Raw genomic sequence first — 8,482 nt, forward strand, 5'->3', positions numbered from 1 at the left:
CTTGAATATTATTATGTTAAGTTGTATGGGAATGATGCTAATGACCAAGTTAAGTCGATTCGACAGTTGTGTTATGATTTGCTTTATGAATATCAATTGAAAATGAATAATGGTTTTAGTAGTGATTCTCAAATGTTGGATGTCCACTTTAGAAATGTTGAGGATGATGGTTTAGAAGACTATGATTTGTATGTCAGGAAAAAAAATAGCTAGAACTTCGTTTGTCAAAACAGAGTTGGATGTTTATTTAAAGGAGGAAGTTTTGCCAAGAAGTCCTGATTTTGATATTTTGTTGTGGTGGAAGTTGAATGGTGTTAAGTATCCAACACTTTAAACCATTGCAAATGATGTATTGGCAATTCATGTTTCTACTGTAGCTTCTGAATATGCATTCAGTACCGGGGGACATATCTTAAGCCCTCATCGAAGCCGACTTCATTGGACTACTTTAGAGGCCTTGATGTGTGCTAGAAGTTGGTTATAGAGTGTTGAGAAGACTGGTATTTGTTTTAAATTATTCATTTAAATTTTAATATATTTGAAATAGATAATAATTTTGTATATCTTAAATTATTGTTGTTTATATTGTACTATGTTGATATTGATAGGTGATTCAAATTCTAAAGTGGATAATGAAAATGCTATTTTACTCAATGAAATAGAGTCTGACGATGAAGGTATTCTATTCTCTACATTGTTTGATTTAAATTTGTCATGTTAAATGTTAATATTTAACTTTTATTTTTTAATATAGGTGAATTGTTGATCAGTGCTGTTACTTCACTTTTCAATTCCCGCCTTGAAGATGAAGATGATCGTTAGAAAATGCTTATTTAGAACCTTTTTGTTTTGATGATTTGGAACTTTTTACTGTTTTGATTGATTAGTTCGTTTGAACTTTGAATATTTAGAACTTTTGTTCGAATTGAACTTTTGTTGATCAAAATATTGTGACTTGTAGCAAACTTAAACAAATTTGAAGATATTGTGATTTTATTATTTTGATTATTGTAATTTTAGAACTTATGTTGAATGTTACTATTTAGTCAAATTATTGATTTTTTATGCTATGAATAAAAAAATTCCAATTTTTGGAGTGGGGGCGGATGCAGTGCGGGGGTGGATGTTAAAAAGTCACCCCCGACGGGTGCGGGTGCGGTGTTGGTAATGCTTAAAACCGTCTCCTCCCCGCCCCGTTGCCATCCCTACTTAATAGTTAAAATATTAGAGAAAATATGTTTAGTAATAATCAAATGGTGGATAAAAGCTATAGTCTTCATTTTTTAGGAAGACACGTGATCAATATCTGACAACAATCACAAAAGGCAAGTGATAGTCAGAGTGAAAATGGAGAAAAGAAACAATATTTTTCCAATAAGCATCAAATATACTACCAACATTGCCATGAGAGTACACAATGGTGATTCATGGATATGACATAGAAGGTTGGACCATTTTAACATTCAAGTCTTTAAGACGATATATTAGAAGAAAGCAATATCGAATGCCATTTTCAATAGGAGAAACATCGAGAGTTGAGGACTTGCAAGAGTTTATATACATATATTTCTTTGGACGATGAGGACACCCTTACTCGAAAACAACATGTATTTTATCCTCTTAATTGGTGACTTTTCTTGAATGACATGGGTCTATTTTATCAAATAATATCATAAGTATTTGGAATATTTAACAAGTTTAAGATCCTTTTCAAAAAACAACATAGATAAAACATGTTAAATTTCTTAGACTTGATTGCCTTAAAGATTACAACTCCCCCAAGTTTGATAAATTTTGTGATGATGGAGGCATTTAGCGACAACTAACGGTTGTGTGTTTTCCCAAACAAAATAGCGTCTATGAGATGAAAAATTAAATAGTCTTAGAGATGATCAGGTCAATGATGAAGGAGAAAGGATTTCCTAATATCTTTGGGAATGATGTCGTTTACACTGTTGTCTACATACTCAATAGATGCCCAAGTAAGGAAAATCAAGACAAGACACCTATTCAGATTTTGACTGACAAAAAACAATTAATTAAACATCTAAGAGTTTTTAGATGTATTTGCTACATACATGTTCTTAACCAAAAGAGACACAAGCTAAAAGACAAGACCATAAAAGGCATCTTCTTGTGGTATAGTGCAAAATCAAAAGACTAGAGTCTATAACTTAAAAACAAAGAAGCTCATTATCAATCAAGGTTGATGAAAACGATAGATGGAATTGGGATGAAAGAAAAGTTGGAGAAGAAAATAATTTTGATGCTAATACCACAATTAAAAAGAGAAGATACAAAAGAAGTTGTTGAAGATATGAGTATGTTACCTTCTCATCCTCACTAAGAAACTTCATTACCAGAATCGACTCCAAAATGAGTAAAACCATTGGTGGATATATGATGTAACACCCAAATTATTTCATAATTATACTATGCTTATTTTGTGTTTATGAATATGAAATTGATGTTATAATGGGTAGAATATTAGTAGTATTGGAAGTTGTGTGAAGAGAGAGGGATTCAAGACTAGTCAATGAATTTTGTCAATTACTCGTTTTTATGTGTCACCTTGTTGTGAAAAATCTTATGTTTACTCGTGATAAAATGTTATTAATTACCTCAATCAAATGTGTTATATCGTCGAGAAATACAAGATCTTTCATGTAAAAACGTATCAAAATTCACATTAATTTCTATTTAATTCTCGAACCGTTGTGTGAAAACGTTATTTTCTGGATGTCTTTTCCTAGTCCAAGTTTTCTAGTGGCATATGTGTTTTGTTAAATTCATATCTCGAGTTATACTTGTTCATTCAATATGATTCTTGTACTCTTAGAAAGATAATTAAATTATTGAACCCTTTTATGTTCAAGAACGTCTAATTTGTAAATCTATTAGGTCTAAACTGACAATGGCTCTGACTTTTGTGTATTGAACTCTATTTGGTCTATGCTCAATATTTTGACCATATCTTAAGCTGTCCAACTCCTTTTTGAGTGAAAATAAAGCCATAGAATTCTGAAAATTCATATCTACATTTCTTATGAAGAGACCAATACTTAATTTGTTAAATAATTTCTTCGTGTGACATAGTTTCTCGAACCGTTGTGTGAAAACGTTATTTTCTGGATGTCTTTTCCTAGTCCAAGTTTTCTAGTGGCATATGTGTGTTGTTAAATTCATATCTCGAGTTATACTTGTTCATTCAATATGATTCTTGTACTCTTAGAAAGATAATTAAATTATTGAACCCTTTTCTGATCAAGAATGTCTAATTTGTCAATCTATTAGGTCTAAACTGACAATGACTCTGACTTTTGTGTATTGAACTCTATTTGGTCTATGCTCAATATTTTGACCATATATTAAGCTGTCCAACTCCTTTTTGAGTGAAAATAAAGCCATAGAATTCTGAAAATTCATATCTACATTTCTTATGAAGAGACCGATACTTAATTTGTTAAATAATTTCTTCGTGTGACATAGTTTCTCGTTGTGCAAAATTGTGTGTTATTGACCAATAATGCATGTGTTAATTGATGTTTGAAGCCTGCCTTTGTAGTAACGCAATTCTCTAACTCTACGAATACACTTCTTGATCAAATTTTGTGCAATTTCTTAACCCTTGTGCGGCTCCAAAGAATTTATCACTAAAATACATTACTTTCTCCCAAATAACCATAAACAATCACAAAATCATAATCTTTTACTATTGCAATCAACTCCTATCGATAAGTTATCGAAGATATACATTTCAAACCAATAAATTCTATTTTATGGAACCTTGCACCGATTAGTAAGTCTTATTTTGTCATTATTTTCAATTTTAACTATTTATTTTTCGTTTCTACCGTCTATTTCCAATTCCAAGCAATTAAATGTAATTCTAAACATTTGTTATTCATTTTATTGGGCAAAGCTTCGAATGGGGCCCTTTAGGTTGTGGAGAGTTGAAATAGGAGCTTGGCCTGACTGTGATAGGACTTTTGGCATAATTGTCCATGTAAGGATGAGGTGTAATGCAATCGAATAATTGGTATGAATGAGATAGGATGAACGAGAGTGTCTTATTTTTCAGCCACCTAGGATTGGCTAAGACTAATGCCCTATTAAGGGTAAATAAATGAATTAAATATGTTACTTTATTCGTTAGTAATAAAATGTGCTTAGAAATATTTGTAGGTTGTTGATGTGTTAACGTTTTGCTATTAGGATATGTGATATCTGTCAAATTGAATTGCTATTATTAGGGGTGTTCACAGTGCATTTTGGATTGGTTATGAGGTCAAACACCATCTGATTCAAATATTTATTTGTTTGTGGTTCGGTATGATTTGGATGACAATTCTAAAAAATCTCATCCAAACCATTTTAAAGAGGTTTAAGTTGGATCAGTTTTCAATTTATCCAAATTACCATTCATAAAAAAAAATATTTAATACTAATATTTTAAAATCATGTTAAAGTAACATGTTTGAAACATGCAGTAGTAATAAAAATATATCAATTAAAAAAAAGTATTATTAAAAAAAAATCATTAAAACAAATAAATAAAAGTTAAATACTATATCTCATGCTAATAAAAAAAAAATATTGTTCAAATATATATATGGTTTGGTTCAATTTTTAAAATTGAATATGACTTGTTTTCACAAAATAAAATTCAAACACATCCAATAATCTTCAATTTTGTGTGATTTTTCAGTTTTTTTGGATTAATTTGCGCCTTTTTTTTAATTGATTTTGGATGTGAACACCCCAAAATATTATTGATTTTTATAAATGAAATGATTGGACTATGTGATAATCTGTTATAGTGACTTGCGATGATTATTGTGAATATGTTCTTATTGATATGATATGACTGTTATATATATGTGAAATAAATTGTAATATGATATAATGTATTAAGTTAACCTGAAAAACTATGTGAACTGTGAAAATAGGTTATACTTGATGCATGTCAATGAGAGTTCCTTTTGTATAAGGAGTGACTTAGGACATTGAGGGAAAAACGGTAACTGTGAGAGCCTTGTACTCAACGGTGCATGTATAATTTTTGCAATGTAAGAATCTTTGTTTCAATATTGGGAAAGTACAATTGTATGAGCTTGATAGTAGAGTCATGATTGAGCATGCATGTGAGACTAAATCGGGAGCTACCGTGAAACCCTAATTTAAATATAAATTATGGTTTACTGTTATTAAATACTAATTAATTGATGAATGTTGAAGGTGTTGAAAAACACAAGAAGGAAGAGTTGAATTTTGTTTCACCATTTCTAAAAAATACTTTGATTGCTTTACATAAAGTTGTTCTTTATCAAAATATTAAACTTACTCTTATAAAACAGGTTTAGTCATATTTATCTTCTTTAAAGCATTGACTATTCAGATCAATGACTTTCTATATTGTTGACTTTCATCAGAGTTAGATGATACAATGCTTGCCACAATTATTAGAGACATACAATCATTTTGTTTGACACACTTATGAGTGGGAGACGATCATTTTGCTTGATATACTTATCAGAGACAACCAATCATTTTGCTTGATACACTTTATTAGAGGCAGATGACTATTTTTCTTGATACACTTTATCATAGGCAAAACATTCTTATTGTTGTTTGTATTAACGGACTCACCAGAGACGCGTTTTAGAGTTCTTTCATCAGATTTAGTGGTAAGGTCCTCAAGAGCATAAAGATGATTCATATTTTAATAAATTAGGATAAATTTTATTTATTTTAATTTGATTTGTAATAATTCTTAGTTTGCTTTAATTTGGCATTGTAATAATTTTGATATAGATTTGCTTGATGACATGGGTAAGTGAAGATACTATTCTTCCTTACATTTAATTTATTTTATAAAAATATGATGTAAGTCCAATATGGGCCTATAGAATAATATCACTTATGACGCATTTAGGTTTAGAGATAGTCTTACTATGAATATGCATGTGTAATCTCATTTAGAGAAGTTTGAAATGAATTAGAATTTGTCTCATGAGAATGGTGAGTGAGATGTTTCTCCTATTTGAGTTATTGGATTAGAACTTGTTTGAATCTTAATAATGGCTTCCTTACCATTGTCACAATTCTTCACTGGTTTATCAATATTCTAGTTGATGGCGCCTCCTTCCCCATCTAACCGATGATTGCTTCTTTCTTTCTTTTCCCTTTCATTTTACCACTTCATTTTACAAAATCACTTGGTAGATCATTCATCTCTTGTGGAATCAACCCAAATCCACATAATTTGGTATTCAGAGATTAGTGGTAATCTTTGTCATTAATTTATGTTTTAGTGTTTTTGTGATTTTGACATATTTGAAATTTTAGTTTCATTTTGTTCCAAATCTTGTTCAATCTTGAGTTATTGGTTGTTTATAAGTGTTAAAATATGTGTGGGAAGATTTATTTTGGTGATTAATTGATGTTATTTTGGTGAAATTTCGAGTTCACTATTGCTGTTTTCACAGAAAAAATATGGGTTTCATCATCTACTTCACTTATTATTTGATCCAAAAGTTCACTTACATACCTGTTTTTTATGTTATTTCTTCTATACATGTCTAATTCTCGAAGTTCAAAAGCCTTAATTGATTAGAAACATTAGAGTAATTCAAATATATAAAGAAAAAATAAATAAAAATACAAGTGTTGTGAAAAAGTGATAATGCACAAAAGCACTTCTGAAAAATAAAGCATTTTGCAAAAAAAAAAAAAGAAGAAGAAGAAAGAGAGAAAAAAATCATGAATTGTCCACAATGAAACATCAAACATTTTTGTATTCTTGTTACCTCTTTTAGGCATTGCTAGTTTGATTTTGATACCTTAACTCCTATAAATTCACTTAGTCATTTAGTACTAATCTTTCTTATTTGTTTGATAATCTATTTGAATGTGTCTCATTTGCTTTGTTTTTCTCAGTTGTTCTTTTAAATTCTCTTAGTTTTTTTCTTAGAGCTTTCCTTCTTGAAACTTTTATGTTGAAAGCTTGTGTAGACTTGTTACATTATGTTTGGATTATTTGATTTTGATTCTTGCTTGGGGTTCTTTTTAAGAACCTAAAGAGAAATTTGAGTGGAAAAAGGCAAGAGTGTACATTATGAGACAAAAAATTATCATTGAGTGATATTTACAAGTGATACATTTTTTGAGTGTAAACACTTAGTGAATGATGCACGTTGTTTTTATTTTCCTAACTTGTTCTTGTCACTTACTTTATTATTGTGATACTTGTTGCTTTTTTGTTGTTGAAATCATGAGTGGAAGTGAACCAAACTCCCCTTCTCCTAGAACTACTTCTCTTATGGATCACTTTAAACAACATTAGAATACTCAAATGAATTTCTTGAGAGAAGAGCATATGAATCAAACAGATAGGAGATCTCATCATGTAAGATAATCTCAAAATGAAGATGGGTTTGAAATTAAGAAAGAAAGACGACATAGAGGTTATGATGAGAAGGAAATGAATTATGAGAGGAGGTTTAGAGAAAAAGAAAGAAGATGTGAAAATTATGATGAGGAGGAAGTAAGGTATGAAAGGAGAGATAGACAAAAAGAAATAAGATATAGATATTATAGGGAGGAGGAAATGACGTATGAAAGGAGAAATAAATAAAAAGTAAGGAGGCTTAGAGATTTTGAGAGGGATGATCATAGGAATGCAAAAAAGAGAAAAAAAACATGTAGAATATAAAAATGAGGATCATGAAAAATGATAAGGATATCGTATCATTAATATATTAGAGATTTTGTATTGGATTTGGAGTATGAGGAATATCTTTATGAAAATGGATATACAAAAGAGGCAAGAAAAGTATAGAGACTAATCTTGAGAGAGAAAGAGAAAATCAAAGAAAAGAAAGAGGAAGAATAAAAAGAGAAGTTAGCCTTGAAAGAGAAAGAGAAATTTAAAGAAAAGAAAGATGAATAGTAGAAATATTTGAGAGACAAAGATCTAGACATTGACTCCAACTATTTGTCTAACTTGGATAACTCCATTGTTCAAGTGCTTGAGGAAGTGTCTCAAAGGAGAAATATCATCAATACATTGACTTTGAAAGCGAAGAGAAAGATGATGGTAAAATTGAAAGTCTCTTTAAACAAGGGAATAAGGTGAATGAATCAATGTTATTGTTTGAAGGTGATTGGTCAAAGGTTTCTCAAAAGGATGGTTGCAAGGAAATTATTGAGTCATCATTTGTTTGTGATGAAGAGAATGTCCATGGGACTTAATTTGCTTTGTAGCATTTGCAAATACAAAGTAACGTATTGTTTGCCACCAATTTCAATACCAACAAGGTAATTTTGATCATGAATATCAACTTCAAAAGGTATAACTTTGTGCCCATCTTTAGAATTTCTTACCTTGACCACAAATGTGATAAGATGTTAAATGTTCAAGATGGAAATGTGTTTGACCCGATGGATATGAACATGTGAATTATTTTAATTTTTTCTTCTT

This window comes from Cicer arietinum, chromosome 4 (assembly GCF_000331145.2).
Source record: "Cicer arietinum cultivar CDC Frontier isolate Library 1 chromosome 4, Cicar.CDCFrontier_v2.0, whole genome shotgun sequence".
NCBI lineage: Eukaryota > Viridiplantae > Streptophyta > Magnoliopsida > Fabales > Fabaceae > Cicer > Cicer arietinum.